Source organism: Rattus norvegicus, chromosome 10 (genome assembly GCF_036323735.1).
Source record: "Rattus norvegicus strain BN/NHsdMcwi chromosome 10, GRCr8, whole genome shotgun sequence".
In the NCBI taxonomy this organism is placed as follows: Eukaryota; Metazoa; Chordata; class Mammalia; order Rodentia; family Muridae; genus Rattus; species Rattus norvegicus.
Genome location: NC_086028.1, coordinates 16,951,184 through 16,968,851, shown reverse-complemented (window position 1 = coordinate 16,968,851; position 17,668 = coordinate 16,951,184). Strand labels below are relative to the sequence as shown.

Genomic DNA, 17,668 nt, shown 5'->3' with positions numbered 1-17,668 from the left:
TTACCTATTCATCTGAAGTCCCAAAAATTTGTTTCAGCCCGACATGGTGGTTCATACTTGTAGTACATGTGCTCAGGAGGCAGAGGCAGGAAGATTGTCACGAGTTTGAGGTTAGCTTGGTCTAGTGGCTGTTAAATTGTTGAGTCGCCTAGGATTTTCCTCATGTGCTATTCGGTCTACAGCTAGCTGGTCTTCCAACGATGCCCTTGGGATGTTACTGCTGTTCACTATGTACTAACTATGTGGCAGGCGCTCTGGCATTTTTATATTATGTATATGCATCTGTGGATACAGTTTGTGTGTGTGCATATGTTTGCTTAAACTCATGAATGCAGGCATGCACGTGTGTTCCAGTGTCCACACTGTTTGAGATAGGGTCTCACCATCACTGCGCGTCAGGCTGGCCGGCCGGCCTGTGAGTTTCTGGGGTCTCCTGTCTCAGACTCCCATCTCCCTGAAGGATGCTGGGATTACAGCTGTTCCTGATACACAGCCAGCTTTAACGTAGGTTTCTGGAGATTCAAATTCAGGTCCTCACATTTGTGTGATAAGTGCTGTACCCGCTAAGCCATCTTACCAACCCTATGTAAATTATTTGACCCAATTCTTACACCAATCCCATTTTTACAAACGTAGAAATTTACCTTCATGGTCCACATGTGGTGACACAAGGATTCCAATCCAGGTTATTACTAAGCCAGTGACATAGTGACCGGCTATATAATATGTCTAACATGGAGGGTGGAGGACAAGGGGACATTACTAGTCCCACCCAACCTTTGTCAGGATTATGATCTAGGTAAACTTTTTATTCCCAAATCCATGGTTGCTTGCTTTTGAATCAGGGAGCAAATTACAATGTAGCTCCTGTTTGCCTTGAATGGAGACCCACCTGCCTGTGACTCCCCAGTGCTGGAGTCACAGATGTGTGTCATCACGTCTCATCCCAGCCCATGACTGTAACAGTGAGATGCTACCACAGTGGTTCTCAACCTGTGGATTGTGACCCCTTTGGAGGTCGAATGACCCTTTCACAGGGGTTGCCTAAGACCATCAGAAAACACAGTTATTTATATTACGATTTATAAGAGTAGCAGAATTACTGTGATGAAGTAGCAATGAAAATAATTTTATGGTTGGGGTCACTACAGCATGAGGAACATTCAAGGGTCACAGTATTAGGAAGGTTGCTCTACTGTTGCCTGGATCTATGTGCATGGGGGAGGGCTTTCTTATTTTGGCAGGGAGCTTATGGGTGTTTTGAGACCTGCTCTTATAAAGACCTTGCATGTAATTCGGTGTAGCTAGGAATAAACTTCAATCCTCCTGCTCTCACCTCTCCAGTGCTGAGATCACAGGGGTCAACTACAACACCCCCTTCCTCGATCCCTGCCTGCTTTGAAGCCACGGGTTCTCCCAATGCAAAGCTCATATTCGAAGGGAATCTGATGAAGTTTCTCTGTCCTTTAATCTTCTTTTCCTATGCTTAAGAAAATACATTTTCTGTGTGCAGACCAGTAACCCCACACCCAGAAGACTAAGACAGGAAGATCCAGAGATAAAGAGAATCCTGGAAACAGGCTGTGATAATTAGGTAGGTTATTTCTTTGAACAATAATTCTGAGGGTTTTCTTTTCTTTTGAAAAATGGTTCTTATTGTGTCTGTTGGGAGAACTATTTGGGATAATGAACCTACCCCAAACTACACATCCGATCAACTGTCAACCGGATTAAGAGGCATAAATCAATCACATCATCACTTGTTAAACAGCCTTGTCCGTAGAGCATCTAGTAGCAGTTTGTACAGCTGAATACAGGGGTCCTATCCCGAAGATGCCCGCAGCTGACTCAAGGTCTGGGGATCCAGACTCAATAAATATGAGTTGATTAATGAATAAACAACTGAAGGCCAATTCTATCGGGGAACACGAACGTCATTTACTAAACAGAATGTCGATGTAGCCCCCTACTAATTAATATTCCTTTAATCTCCCATGGTTCAGTTAAACTGTAAAGTGGGTATTCAGAATCCTCGGTTCTCATCTTAGTTCTGAGTCTACAGACAGACTGAATATGGAAGCCTCTGAAAAGAACATCACGCGCGAACGCTAGCTCGCTGCTTGCCATCCCCAGCGGCCCACGCCCACGCTCAGCAGCAGTCTCCGAGCCCCCGCTCCGCCCTCTCTTCCTGGTTTTCCCCAGCAACCCGCCCCTCGGGTGTCACGTGACAGGGCGCCAGCCGGGCTGAGCCCCTGATTGGCCAGACTTCAGGGCGCCTTGCGATTGGCCTGGGGCGGCGGGCCCCCGCCTCCCTCCTCCTCCTCGCCGCGGCCCACGTGAGGGGGGCGAGTCACGCGATTTCCGGGAACCCGTCAGGAAGGACATAAACAAAACAAACCGAGGCAGCATGGAGAGGGGCCGCGGCCGCTGCAACGCGGCCGGACCTAGTGCCTGAACCGCTTTCAGCCTCAGGTGAGTGCCGAGCGGCCGCACGGGCAGGCGGGATGTGGCGGCAGAGAACCGCGGGAGTGAGGCGCGGGTGCCCGGCTCCGGGCAAGCGGGGCGGGGGCCGCCGGGCCGAGGGCGCGCGGAACGGGGTCGCCGATGCGAGCCGGACCGGGCTGTCCCCGCGGCCGACCGTTATATAAAAGACGGGCACGCGCGGGCGGGCGGCCCCGTTAGGGCCGTGCCCTTTGCGCTCCCGGGAACCGGAGACCGCGACTGCCGGCAACCGGCCTGTCAGAGCGGCGAGCGGGTGGGAGGGGCCGGGAGGGAGGGGAGGAGAGGGGCGTGTGAGGGAGACCGGCACAGCTGGCGCTCGGAAGGCCAGGGACGGAGGAGTGGGCCGGGAGAACTCAGGGCAGGGGCGTCGTGGGGCTGCTGTTCCCCCCGGCCCCTCCCCGGAGGCGGCGGGCGACGGGGGCCTCCCTCTCGGGATTTGTTTATATGTCCTCTCTAAGCAGCTTGAAAGGTCCGGAGGCGGAGCCCTCGCTGACGAGTGGCGGCCGATGCTGTCCAATGGAGGAGGCGAGCGGGGGCCGTGGCGCCAATGGGCGCAGGGAGGCGGTGCCGCGGGCCCCCAGTAAGTTAGGTTGTGCTGGGGGTTGGGCCGGTGGGGCGGCCATATTAGATGGGAGGGGACGGGGCTGGGGGGCCACTGAGCGGGGCGGAGACGGGGCAAAGGGCGCAGAGCCGAGCCGAACTGAGCGGGGCCGGGGGCGGGCCGGGTGTGGGCTAGAGTCCTGGAGGACCCGGAAGCCGCTCGGAGGAGCCTGACCCGGCTCGGCCGCTCCCGAGTGGAGGCGGCCAGGGAAGTACCGAGGGCAGTCTAGCCTCCCAGGGGGCGGTTCCTGGGACTAGATGGAGCTTAGTCTCTGGCTTCTTGGTAGGCACTCTGCTGCTTGATAAATCCTGCCGCCAAAACCTGTAATCGCCCTTCTTTAACCCAAGAAAGCAAACAGTTTCTGAACAGGCTTGAGTCTTAAGGACCACCTTGAGCTATTTCGGTAGTTGGGGGTGTGTTTCTGTACCAGACCTCCCGTGTAGAGACAGGCATTCAGAGGAACTTGTGCTTTTTCTGGGTATTGCAGAGAGAAAATTGAGACTGAAAAAGCAAAATTGAGGGACGAGCGGTGTTTCTATTTTTTCCCCCACACGTAGATACCTTCCAAAGATCAGACCCCTGTGCTTCAAGTCTTAATTTGTCTCCCTTGCTCACATAAATCCGAAGCTAACTTGCATCAGCTTCATGAGAAAACGGAACCTTGAGAAAAGTATTTGGGTCTGATGAGTCTTTAGGACTTTTGTCTTTCCATTACCAGCAGGTGAAAAAAGAATTAAGGTCTGACTTATTTTTTAAAAGGCAGAAATAGAAATTCTTTATAAATTTTGTGATCTATGGTAAAATGATTGTTACTTGATTGTACTTTAAAATATTCTTCAGTGTTCTCTCAGTTTAAAATAGCTGAGAGATACACGAAAGGGGAAAATGCTGTGGATACAAAATTGGAATTGGCACCATGTTATCCTTGTTAAATGCTTTTTCAAGCTCCTTTTAAGATGAGCTTACAACCTGTGATCACATTCATATTGTCAAAAGTACTAGGCTATTGATACATCTTTGGTTAAGTACTTAAGAGTAGGAATACATTATAGATATATCACCATAGGGGACTCTTCAAGAGTTGAGCTGAAGATCAACAAATAGTAAATAAATTATTCATCAACTTTGGTATTGGTTTTATGTGACTGACCTCGGTTTTTTTTAAAACTCGGTAAAAATATAACCCCAGGTTATTTGATATACTTTTAAAATTACATTTAATTTTAATTCTTATTTATTTGTTTGTTTCTGAGGCAGGATTTCTCTATATAGCCCTAGCTGTTCTGGAACTTACCCTGTAGACCAGGCTGACCTGGAACTCTAAAAGATCCATTTTCCTCTGCCTCCTCAAGTGCTAGGGTTAACCACCCTATATATATAGGCATACCACCACTCGACTATATATAGTTTTTGTAGTAAATAAAATATTAGCCCCATATTTTATCACTTAATGTTGTATTGCTAAGTCCCAATCTATCATAATGCCACAATCAGATAAAAGGGTATAACTAAAGTTAAAACCAAGCAGAGTTGTTTTGATGATACCTAGAATAATTAATCAAGGGTTGTTCATTGTCATTTTGTTTGAAAAGTTAGTTTCATTACTTATGTAGTAATTTCTTAAGAATGGCAAATATGTACACTAGAGTTTATTTTGGGCTAAAATTCTGTCTTATGCTTAATACCTTGTCATTCTGTATGTTGCATACAAACTGATGAAGAAAATAACCTGTTTGATTGGTGTAAGTTCTGGAGTGAAAGGATAACTAATAAAGGTCCTTGGTGTTGGTAGTGGTGACTAAATCCATGGGATGATGGGAGTACAGAGACATTGTATCCTAACTGTAATAGTGTAGTGTTATACATTGCATCTTAACTGTATTGGTGTAGTGTAGTGGTTTTTTTGTGTTGGTTCCCCCCCCCCCCCCCAGATAATCTGCCTGCCTCTTCCTCCTGAGTGCTGGGATTGAAGGTGTGAACCACCATACTTGGCAGTGTAGTGGTTCTTAAAATAGTAAACTGAATTCACTGTTAGCTTTTAAGGCTTAATTTTTAGTCAAGACTAATGATAGAATTTTGAGAGTTATCTGCATAGGCTCATTTCCAGTTAGGTTTGTTCCTGACTGTTTTGTCAAAGATCTCACTGACTTTTACTACATTTAATAGTGTCTCATTTTGAGGTAAACACATGGGCTTGTCATAAATCTGTCACTCTATTTTGTTTGCTTTTGTTTTGGGGGCTTGCAGTGTTGCCCAGGTTGCTTTGAACTTCATGATTTTCTTGCTCAGCTTCCTGCATTACTGGAATGATAGCGATATGCCACAGTGCCCAGTTGGTTCTAATTATACCAGTATAGGAGTAATTGAACTTTTTACTGCATAGGACTAAATAGTAAATATTTAATAATCTATAATGACTGGTTTACCTCTGTAGTTTGTTTATTTACAAGAGTAAAGGGGTTGGGGATTTAGCTCAGTGGTAGAGTGCTTGCCTAGCAAGCGCAAGGCCCTGGGTTCGGTCCCCAGCTCCAAAAAAAAGGAAAAAAAAAAAAAGAGTAAGATGTGTAGTGTCGGACCACATCATGGTCATTCTTAACCTCTTTTTAAAGACATCGTCTTGAGTTTGAAGTTTTTGCAGAGGGAATTGCAGAGGATATAAATATTGGATCAACAGTCTAATGTATTTATCTCCTACCTTGAGAAAGTGTCATTGTAAGAACATAGGGCACAATCCTATTGTAAAATTTTACATCTGTAGATGTTTTGAAACTGTTTAAAGTAACTATTGGTGTATATTAGCATAGTTCTGTGTGTGTGTGTGTGTGTGGTTTTTTTTTTTTTTTTTTTTTTTTTTGGTTCTTTTTTTCGGAGCTGGGGACCGAACCCAGGGCCTTGCGCTTCCTAGGCAAGCGCACTACCACTGAGCTAAATCCCCAGCCCCAGTTCTGTGTGTTTTAGAGGTCGTCCCCCACTCCATTTCTGAAACTTTCTTTTTGGTATATATTCCAGACTGGCTTTGAACTGGCCTACAAGTTGTTTTTTTGTTGTGTGATTTTTGTTTGTTTTTTTGAGATAGTGTCTCTTGATGGCCAGGCTAACCTCAAACTATGTGTCCAGGAATATGACCTTGAATTCCTGATACTCCATCTCCCATTCCAGAGGGGATTATAGGTGTTCACTACCATCTCAAAAGAGCCTTGTATTTTACTGGTTTGTGATAATTAGGGGTTTGCTGTTGTTGTTGTCGTCGTTGAGACAGGGTCTCTCTACATAACCCTGCTTGTCCTCGAACACTGTGTAAACTAGGCTGGCCTTGAACTCAGAGGCTGCCTACCTCTGCCTCCCATGTACTTGGGTTAAAGATGTAATCTGGTTTGTGATAATTATTCTTTTATATAGTAAGGTCCCATTTGGTGGGGAGGGGGGGACACAATTTCTTTTTCAAAAAAATGTATTGAATTTGTTTGTACAGGTCACATGTGCTACAGCATGCACAAGAAGATCAAGCACCAACTTGCAGTTGGTCTTCCTTTTTTCATTGTGAGGGTCCTATGGATTAAACTCCAAGGCTGTCAGGCTTGGTAGTGAGTGCCTGTATTCACTGAGCTGTCTTGCCAGGTTGTAAGGCCATTTTTGCTGGTTAGTCTGAGTCATACTTTTGGGACAAGGTAGACAGGAGATTTGCAGAGGACTTCGGTGCTACTTCATGTTTGTAGTACGGTTCTGCATCACTAGCCACATCTTGTCTGCCTTTCTCCCCAAAGTCTGTATCTGAAGTCACTCTGTAAGCAGTTCTCTAAGCTTCTGTTGATATCCAATTCTTCTTTCCATCTGTCTTTTTTGAGACTATCTCAGGCTAGGCTTGTGCTCTCTATAGTTGAAATTGGCTTTGAGCTCCAAGTTATCCTGCCTCCATCTCTCAGGTGCTGTGATTAAAAGCATGAGACACCATGTTTAACTATTAACACCAACACTAATGTGATATCTTGTGTTAGAGTCTTTTCTTTCTTAAGATAGGATCTAACTATGTAACAGTCCTTGCCCTTGAACTGAAAAAGGTCCACCTGTCTCCTAGGTGCTGGGTTTAAAGGTCTTAGTATTTTGCTAGGCCTGCTGATCTTTTAGTTTTTCAGACAGGGTTTCTCTGTGTAGCCATGGCTGTCCTGGAACTCACTCTGTAGTCTAGGCTGGCCTAGAACTCAAGAGATCTAATTGCCTGAATATTAAGTGTGTGCCACCATTGCTGGTCAGCAGTTTCTTGGGAGTCTCCATGTACCTTCTTGAGGATAATACTGTCTAAGGGTTTGCTGCTGGTTGCTCTTCCTAATGGACCTGTCACCTCTATTACAGACTTGCTGTTCACTGAGGAATTTGAAACACTACAAGAGTAAAATTTAAAAAGAAGTCCTTATGGATAGTGTGGACGTCTGTTCATAAGTTTCAGTGTAGAAGGGCTGGAGAGGTAGTTCAGTGGCTAAGAATACAGCTGTGCTTGCAGAAGACCCCTGTATAGTTCCCAGCACTCCCATGGCTCCTCACAACTATCTATAGCTCCCATTCCAGGAGATCCTACATCTTGTCTGGCTGCTCCAGGCACTTCCTACATTTGCAATACAGACATACATCCAGGCAGAACACTTTGTACACATAAATACAATGAATATATCTTTTTTTTGTGTGTGTTCTTTTTTTTCGGAGCTGGGGACCGAACCCAGGGCCTTGCGCTTCCTAGGCAAGCGCTCTACCACTGAGCTAAATCCCCAACCCCTAAAACAATTAGTCAATTAGTTTCTTTTTTTTTTTTAAAGATTTATTCATTTATTATATATAAGTACACTGTGGCTGTCTTCAGATACACCAGAAGAGGGCATCAGATCTCTTTACAGATGGTTGTGAGCCACCATGTGGTGGCTGGGAATTGAACTCAGGACCTCTGGAAGAGCAGTCGGGTGCTCTTAACCACTGAGCCATCTCTCCAGCCCGAATATATCTTTTAAACAGAGACTCAGAATACCTTAAAACAGCAAGGCTTAAAGTAGTGTAAAGTCAGGAGGAGAACTGAGGAGGTAGATAGCTCAGTGACTACAGGTGCTTGCCACAAGCCTGATACCATGAGTTCAGTACTCTGGTGGAAAGAGATCAGACTTGGATGAGATTTCCTCTGATTTATTTGTTCATTCACACAAAGAAACGTCATAAAAAATTTAAAGTCAGGTAGACTGCAATGTTACGGTGGTGGTGGTGGTGGTGGTGGTGGTGGTGGTGGTGGTGGTGGTGGTGGTGGTGGTGGTGGTGGAGGAAGATATGTGCGTGTGTGTTCATGGGCATGGGTTTGGGCACATGAGCATGGTGGCATGTGTTTATAATGTATGCGTGGGTAAAAGTGATACTTTTATTCAAGTGTCTTCCTTAGTCATTCTCACATTATTTATGCTCTTGAGCATGCATGATGTTTGTGGGTGGGTGTGTGCGCATGACAACTTTGTGGAGTTCTCTTCCCACTTTTATGTAGGTCCCAGGGATTGAACTCAGAGTAACTGGTTTGCACATCAGACCTACTGAACTATCTTTTCTCCCCTCACTTTTTCTTTCCACTTTTAGTAAAGTGAACAGACTTACTAGGAAAAAGAAAAAAAAAGATTCCCCAAGAGTGGGAAGGTCAAAAGGGAGATTACTTTGAGATAGAACTCACAGAACTTGGAGCTCGATAACTGGCTGGCTAATGAACTCCAGGGAGCTGCTTGTCTCCCTCACCACACATAGTCCCAGTGCTGGGCAGAAACCTAAACTTAATGTATAGTTAGGTTTCTAATGCAGCGCTAGCACGTGACTTTTACATAGGTTCTGGGGACCTGATTTAGGTTTTTGTGTGTTTGTGGCAAGACCCTTTATCCACTGAGCATTTTCACAGCCCATTTATTACAGGTTATGTCTGTCTGTCTATCTGTCTGTCCATCCGTTCCCCCATCTCTATCTCTATCTCTCTTTCTTTCTTTCAAGTCTGAATTTCTCTGTGTAGCCCTGGCCATCTCCCTCTAGACCAGGCTACCCTTGAACTCGGATCCTCCAGCCACTTCAATTCCAAATGCTGGGATTAAAAGCATGTCCTGTTACCACTCAGCCTTTTACAGTAGGTCTTTCAACTGATTGTCAGTAAGGTTTTTGCCTGTACTCTTGGAAGTGAGTTGTCAACGGAGTAGGAGAGATGACAGCTACACAGTTAGGTTTCTGATACCTATCTCTTTTTCTCTTTCCCCTCACCCCCACATGCTCTTAACTTTGATTAGTTCTTTTTTCACAGTTCTTTCTTTTTGGAGGGGTGTGTGTGTGAGTGTGTGTATGTGTGTGTGTGTGTGTGTCCATATGATTGTTCCATTGTGTTTTGAGACAGTGGGCCACAAACTTACACTGTTTGTTGTATTTCATCCTCTCAAGGACTAGGGTTTTAGGGATGTTGTACCACATTTAACTTCTTTCCTAGTTTTTAGTTTTTCTTTTAGTCTCTGGCTAGTGTGTCCCTGCCCCACCTCCTTGCTTCTTTCCTGATTTATAGGTTCCCAGACACCTCCTTCCTTTCACTCTTACAAGGTTTTACTTTTACCCTTTCATTTTGCTTTTTAAGTTTTTAACTAATTTTACATTTTTGTTGCACTTATTCATTAATCTTTCTAAATTTCCTTGTATTTCTGTTGCATTTATTTATGAACGTGTACCTGTGTTGCATGTTTGCAATGATGTGCATGTAGAGGAAATTCAGAGGAGTCAGTTCTCCCTTTCCACCATGTGGGTCCTGAGTAATTAAACTCAGATCATCAAGCCTAGTGGTAAGTGCCTTTATCCACTGAGCTGTCCTAGCCAGCCTTCTTATTTTTTTTAAACCTAAACCAAAAAAATTTTTAAATTTTAAAAAATTTTTAGTAAGACAGGGTCTTACTATGTAGTCTTAAGATCACTATGTAGATCAGGCTGGCTGAGAACTCACTGAGATCTACCTCTCCTCTGAGGACTGTGATTAAAGGAGTGCGCCACCACACACACCTTACTTTGCTTTTTGAAAGAGGGACTCATAATATAGCCCAGGTTGGTCCGAAACATTCTGTAGCTCAAGCTGGCCTTGAACTCGTGGCAATCCACCCTTCAAAGTCTTGAGCGCTAAGATTACAGGCATGTGCCACCACCATGGCTCTTTGAAATCAGCACAGACCCAACACTGCCCTTCCCCACCCCCAAAAAAAGATAGAAGAAAGTTCACAGAATTTTGAGCTTTAATAAATGCTACCATCCAGCCACTGCTGTGACTAAATGTGTAATGCTCTCACACTGTACCACACACTCCATGGTGCCTCCTTTGCGGTTAGCCCTCCTCCCTCAATACTGGCCCCAGGCATGAAATTGGTTTCTCTTGTTACGGTTAGCAATGGAATTTCCTAGATATGAAGTCATACACTGCATTGTCTTTTGAGTCTGACCTCTAATGCTCTTGAAATGCTCCGGGTGTCAGTTTTGTCCTTGTCAGCTATCCTGTGGGTATATACCACAATGATTCTCTGCTCACCAGTTGGTGGTAGTTGAGTTGATTCAGGTTTTAGGCTGTTGTTGATGGTGGGTGAAAACTTTTTTGTGCTAGTCTTTTAAATAACGTTTCTAATATTAACCATCTTTTACTTGGTATCCCTGTGGAACTGTTGAAAGGAAATTCCTAGAGTTTACCTTCATAACTCGGCTTTGTGAGGTCTATAGTTTGGAGCATCTTTCAGCTTAGATGCCTGTGTGTAAATGGTCTGGGGAGCAAGCTAGGGAGCACAGTGTGGAGGAAATAGTTTCAGGGTTCAGTAGACGTCTTCTTAGGAATATGTGCTTTGTGTGGTTGGGTCTGATTTTTACCAGCAAGAGAGTAATGGGAGGAATTAGAAACTTTAATTGAAATTTCTACATTAAGTGCTGGTAGTTCACCACCACCACCACCACCACCACCACCACCACCACCACCACCACCACCACCACCACCACCACCCCACCACCACCACCACCACCACCACCACTCCCCCCCCCCCCAAAAAAACCCAAAACCAAGCAACCTTTGTATGGGAGCTAAACAGAAGCATTCTATGGACATGGATTTGTGAGTGTGGTCCATTTGGGACTTGTGCTTTAAGACGATGACTTCTGCCTTCAGTTTTATTTACTGTCCAGACAGGGTCTCACATATCTTAGGCTGTCTTTGAACTCACTATGTATTGAGTCTGATCTTGGCACTCCTCCTGCCTAAATCTCCTTAGTGCTGGAATTATTGGCGTGCATTTCCATGGCTGGTTTATTTGATCCTATGGATGGAACCCAGGGTTTTGTGTATGCTGTACAAGTGCCCAATCTGCCAACAGAGCTACATTCTCTCTGAGTTACGTCCTCAACCCAGCCTTATGCTTTGAAATGCACTCTCTACGGTAGAATGCATTAGTTAGGTTGAACTCCTCCCCCTTTTACATAGCTGAGCATAATAATTCCGTTATTGTTCAAACCCCCAGGTTTACATATTATTTTATGTGCATGAGCTCATCATGGCACATATCTGGAAGGGAAGGACAACATGTAGGGTCTAGGGGTTAGTTGGCAGGTTGTGAACTGTTTGTGAATTCCAAGATCACTTTGTTGATTAAGCCAGTATAATTCACAATCATAATCAGAAAACAGAGACAAGAGTGTTTAATAACCTTGAATGGCCTGAGTAAATGTATTTATTAAAATTATAGTTCTCCTCTACCTATTCTCTACAACAGTGGTTCTCAACCTTTCTAATGCTACAACCCTTTAATATAGTTTCTCATGCTTCCAGCCATAAAATTATTTTGGTAACTACTTCATAACTGTAACTTTGCTACTATTATGGATTATAATCCTAATATTTGTTATACAGAATATCTGATATGTGATGCCTGTGAAAACGTTGTTCAGCCTCCAAGGAGTCTTGACCCACAGGTTGAGCCCCCACCCGAAGGTGGGGTTGTGGGCTTGTGCCACAGTCTCAGCTCTGAGTATCCTCTCGCTTTAATTCCAGGCAACTGAGTTTTTGTAATAAGTTTAAGGATTAGATTCTGAACTTGGTTTGGGTTTATAACTTTATAACAGCAGAATCTCAAGAACTTGATTAAATACCAAAGAAAGAGTCTGAGAAAATGGCCTTCATTTATTGATAGTCTTTTTTGTGTTCTGGCTATACAGTTTAATACAGAATTACAATATTCCTACAAAGTAAGCTGGAACAGTTCTTACATAAAAAGGCAATTAAATATCTGGAATGATGTCCCCAATATTCATTAAGAAATAGAGCCCTTTCCTCGCATGGTGGTTAATGACATTTTGGAGGATCATTACTTTGAGACCAGATTGGGCTGTGTATTAGTGAGGTTATGTCTCAAACAAAGAACAGCAACAATAAAAAAAAGTGAACAGTGAAAAAGGGACTCTAGCCAGTAGCCTGTTCTACATAGTAAGTCATAGACTATATAGTGAGACCCTGACTAAAATTTTTTTTCTTAAAAAAATTTTTTTAAACTTTTTTGGGCTGGTGGTAGTTAGGGTTGTTTTTATTTGAGCTTTTCTTTGTTTTGGTTTTTTGAGACAAGGTTTACCCTGTAGCCAAAGCTGGCCCAGAACTTGTGGGTTCAGAAGGTGTAAGACTAGCCTTCAGTCTTGAGCAGTCCTGTCTCAGCCTCTTGAGCTTTGGGACATAGGCTTAAGTCATTATGCTTTGATTTGGTTGTTTTGGGATTTAAAAAAAATTTGTGTGTGTGTGTGTGTGTGAGATGTGTATTATGTGTGTGTCATGTGTCTACTGAGTCCAGAAGAGGGCATGGGTTCCTGGAGCTGGAGTTAGAAGTTGTTTTAAGGTTTCTGATATGGGTTCTAGGAACCCCACTCAAGAACTTCTAAGAGCTGTGAGTACTCTTGATCAGTGAGCCATCTCAACAGCCTCAGTTTTTCCCCCCTGAAGATTTATTTCTGTGTGTGATTATGTCTGTGTATGTCACGTGCATGTGGGTTTTGATGGAAGCAGTTGTGAGCAACTCAAAGTGGCTACTAGGAACCAAGCTCCAGTCTTCTTGAAGAGCCCTAAACTGTTATGTTGAGCCCTTAGAGTTAGTATTTGAGACAGGGTCTTAATTTAGCCCAGACTGAAACTCAGTACTCAAGTAAGATGGCTTGAAATCATCCTGCTGCTGCTGGTGCCTCTGCCCCTGTCTCTGCCTCTCCCTACTGCAAGAATTTCAAGTGTAGGCTACTATGTCCATCTGAAGCAGAATATTTAATCTAGAATCTCCTTATAGAAGTCTTTCTGGGCACTAAGCTAAAACAACACTCAGCTCCTGTCTTTTGAGTTGAGAAGAGGTGACTGCAAACTTGACTCCGTAGTTCCTCCAGCCCCATGTCTAACCTGTCAGACCTTGTTGCTGTAGTGCCATGCTCACGTTGCAGCTTGTTATCATTGAAATGTGCAAAATCTGAAACAGGGGAACAATGAGTTTTGAAGAGCAGCCCAAGTTACGGAGGACAGGAGTGCTAGAGTTGTGAGGGTGCTTTCAGGTGTCTCTTGTCTTGGTGCACACGGGTGCACATTGCAGTGTGCACATATTGCAGTGCATAAGCTGCTGCTGTTAATCATAGTTTCTCTTCCTGTGTTCTGTAGCTTTCTGTAGAACACTTGAGAAGACCATCTGTGAAGGGAGATGGATTATTTTAAACAATCTGAACAAATGACATCTATGTCAGTTCAAAGCATGGGTTGAGTTGTTTTTTACTTTTTAAATCTTATTCCTTCACCCTTTCCTCCCTACACAAGAATTATTTCAGGTCTCTAAAATCTACTCAAGTTCATATAGGGTTTCTGGGAATTAAAAAAAAATTCGAGAGTTCAACTTTTAATATTTTCTCTATCTGATACTAGTGTTTTTAAGACAAATTAGGAAGCTGTTGTAAGATTCTTTGGCACACATACAGAGTGCTCAATAAGTAAGTATTGAATGTCAGAGTTCTCTCTGGTGACCTCATTGAGTATGAAAGTCAGAGTGCTTTACCTCTGACTCATTGTCCCCAAGGACTTGTGGTCTTCAGAGATTTTTCATTCATTGTCAGCCAAGCTACCCAATGCCTGGCATTGGTTTTGGCACTATAGACAAAGGAATGTGATGATTAGTCTCAGAGATATCTCTGTCAGTGAAAGCAAGGAAGAAGAAAAATGTGAGCAAAAATACACAAGCCAAAGTCTCACTGTTGGGGAAGTAAAATTGAATTGTAAGCACCTCAAGGGTGCCAGGGAAACTGATGAGGTCAGTATAATATTCATGTTTATTTAAAGTAGACGATAAGGTTGGGAAGATTGTTTCACTTGTTATCTTGAATATTTTAGATATTGCAGAAGACTTTAGAGTACAGTGCTAAGTAAGGTCTGGCAGGCAAGGGAGATTAACTTCAAAATAGGCCTCTTGCCAGACGTGATAGCACATACCTGGGATCTAGCATCCAACTGGCACAGGCAGAAGGATTGAATTCAAGACCAGCCTGAGATTCTCTAGGGAAATATTGCTGTGTGTGGTGGCTGGCATATACCTTTAAACCCAGAAAGGCAGAGACAGGAGGATCTTTGTGAGTTGGCCAGCCTGGTTTACATAGTGGGTTCCAGTTCTAGGCCAGCCAGGGTTGCACAATAAAACCTTGTCTCAAAAATAACAAAAATAGGAGTAAAGCCTAAGGACCGGAGAGAGGAAAATGTATAGGCAAATGCTAGAATGATTAAAGGTAACTAGAGCCAAGTACAGGTTACAGTTAGATGGATGTATTTGTGTGCTTAGTAGATCTTTATTAATAAGTCAGCAACATGATTTAGTCAAGTGCTCAGGGAAGAGTTGAAGCTGAGATCAGTCCTCCACACCTAACTGTCAGAGAGATAGTTCTGTTTTCTAATAGGACTTTGATGGAGTTGCTGGCATAGTATCTGTGAGGTGGTGGGATATTAGCACAGAGATAGCCTAGCTGAAGATGGTAGGCACATGCATGTCTATGTGGAGGTTGAAGGGAATTTGGGAGTCTTGCAGACATTGGGGAATTGTGAGCACATAGTGTCTGCAGTGGAAGGTTTGTTTAGAGGCGTCATTTAGTTAATGACCTTAGGTATGTCTCTTTCTCCTGCTGAATGTTTTTAAAATTAGTATAAAATAGATAACATGGGAAAGTGATGAACTTTCACCAGTATAATTTTATCACAACAGTGACTCCTATTACTTCACTAGATTCTGTCATGTGCTTTGAATCTGTAAACAGCAGTACAACTATTGAATATTTTGTTGATAGCGACCACTAGGTTAGAAATGAAGTCTCTGCTTCTGTCAGTAATTTATCCCTGCTTGTGTGCTCTGGAACAATTTAAATAGAAAACACGGTCTCTACTGAATGTCCCTAATGTCCTCTTGTTCTTGTAAAAATATAAAAATAAAACGGTACGGTTGTCTTTTACCTCGCTAGGTCCTGCACCGCGGTGCCCAAGATATCTGCTAGATATCTTGGCGGAAACACATCCCAGCCGCACACTTTCCTACACTCAAACCCTCACATAAAAGAACATACAACACAATAATCTTCAACCCAATTGATAAGATATAACTGCCCACTTAAACATACAAAGCCCGGTACCATCCATCCCTTGAGAACATTAATAACAACCTGTAAATACACAGAGCAGAATCTTAACATCACCTCTCACTCTCTCCGTCTCCCTTTCTGTCCTAGTCTCCTCTTCCTTCAAACTTCTCTACTGCCCATCCTTCCTTCTCCTCCAATGACTGGCCTCCTTCTAACCTGTACCTGTCCCTCACCTGTACTTTACAAATTCAATGGGGAGAAGGTTCTGGTGAAGTCACCTGATTCCTGAGTACTGACAGGGCACCTGTCCTTGGGGCAGTGGAATTAGCATCAAAATACAGATAACTCCAGGGCAAACCACAATATCCTCTAGTCATTAGTTTTTAGAAATAAGAAGTAGTCCTTCCATTTAACTTAGATTTATTTGTTAATGTCTTCCCTGTTGCTTTAAAAGGGCTTTATAGCCTAGCCTTCCAAAGGAACTGAACAAAGTGCAAGAAGTCTTCAAGACTTGAGTTCAAGGAGAGAGATCACTTTAAAAGAAAGATTATTTTATTATGTGTATGAGGGTTTTGCTTAATATATATGCATGTGCACTGTACGTGTGCCTGGAGCCCACAGATGTGAGATGAGGGCTTTGGATCCTCTGGAACTACTGGGTTACACATGATTGTGTGTTAACCACCATGACAGTGCTGAGAACTGAACCTCTGTAATAACAAGTGTTTCTTTGTTGTTGTTTGGTTTTTCAAGACATGGTTTCTCTGTGTTCCTGGAACTCACTCTGTAGATAGACTGTCAGTGCCTGCCTCTGCCTCCAGATCTGCATGCCTCTGCTGGAATTAAAGGCATGTGCCACCACTGCCTCGTTCACAAGTCCTCTTAACCATCTCTCCATCCCCAAGAGAAAGCACTTTTGAGACTTGAAGATACTCTTAGTTCCTCAGGATTTTCAGCAAAATGTGACTTTCATTCTCTTTATTTTTTTGATTGCAAACTTATTTCAGCCCCTGTATTTTTAAAATTTGTGAAGCTAATATAATATGTGAATTGGCTGCAATAAAGGAGTTTACAGGGTAGAAGTACAGAAGAATTACAGTGGCTCAATACTGTTTGGGCTACTCAAATGACCTTTTGACCTTTATTTTTAATACTATTTATTCTTTGAGAATTTCATACATGCACACACTTCATTTTTATCATATTAATCTCAAGTCCTCTCCCTTGATCCTAAAAAAGAAAAAAAGGTATCTAATCTGTTTTCTTTGTCTTGTCTTCCTTTGTTTGTCTCTTTAAGATCTACCAGCAGTAGGACTTGAGAAATAAACAATGAGGGTCTTTTACTAACAATTCTTGATAGAACCTGTAATTGTCTATTTGGAGATTTACATGTCTGTAAATTCTTAAGTCTAAAGAACTCTAGCAAAGTGTGAACTGTAGTGAAGTTCTTCAACAAGGCAGGACTGTGCTGTGTGGGGCTCTTGACCCTGACCTTGCCCCAGTGCATCCTTGCAGAAGAGACCTTTGCTTTGTCAATGGTGTAAAGGTCTTGTGATCGCTTAGCTTTGCTGTACTAGCAAGCAGTGACTTAATTAATAATGTCTAAAGGATTATTTTGACCAGAGTAGAGTAGTTTTCAAAAGGGAAAGAATTGTTAGAGAGTGAATGAAGTGTAGCAGGATGGGACCATGTGTGGCAGATGGGCTCTGGTTTGCTAAGGTACTTAGATGACTAGTAAGCTGCCTTTCTTGCCAAACAAGGGAATTCTGTGGTTCATTTACTGTAAAACCTTTCTACATATCCAAATTAGTAGTTTAGTCTTTTGCTTTACTGTCTCCTCCTCCTGACTTCTGTCTTCTCTTTCCTTCCTTCACATATTTCCTAAATTTTATTCCTTTGTTCCCTTCCTTTCTTCCTTTTAAGCCCTTGGAA

At 43.2% G+C, this 17,668-nt stretch overlaps 1 protein-coding gene across 9 annotated transcripts in view; it reads left to right on the top strand.

Annotated features, from left to right (window-relative positions):
- The first annotated feature begins 1,401 nt into the window (after window positions 1-1,401).
- Window positions 1,402-17,668, top strand: part of Crebrf (CREB3 regulatory factor) — a 63,844-nt gene continuing 47,577 nt past the window's right edge. For 2 of the 9 annotated variants that reach the window (XM_039085884.2, XM_063268955.1), the window contains exons 1-2: window positions 2,213-2,472; window positions 2,964-3,082. The gene's annotated coding sequence lies outside the window, so the exon portion shown is untranslated. Of the gene's footprint in view, window positions 1,595-2,048; window positions 2,473-2,963; window positions 3,083-3,155; window positions 3,386-17,668 lie in introns of those variants that run through there. The other 7 variants (XM_017597237.3, XM_039085886.2, XM_039085888.2 and 4 more) reach the window with 7 other exon arrangements.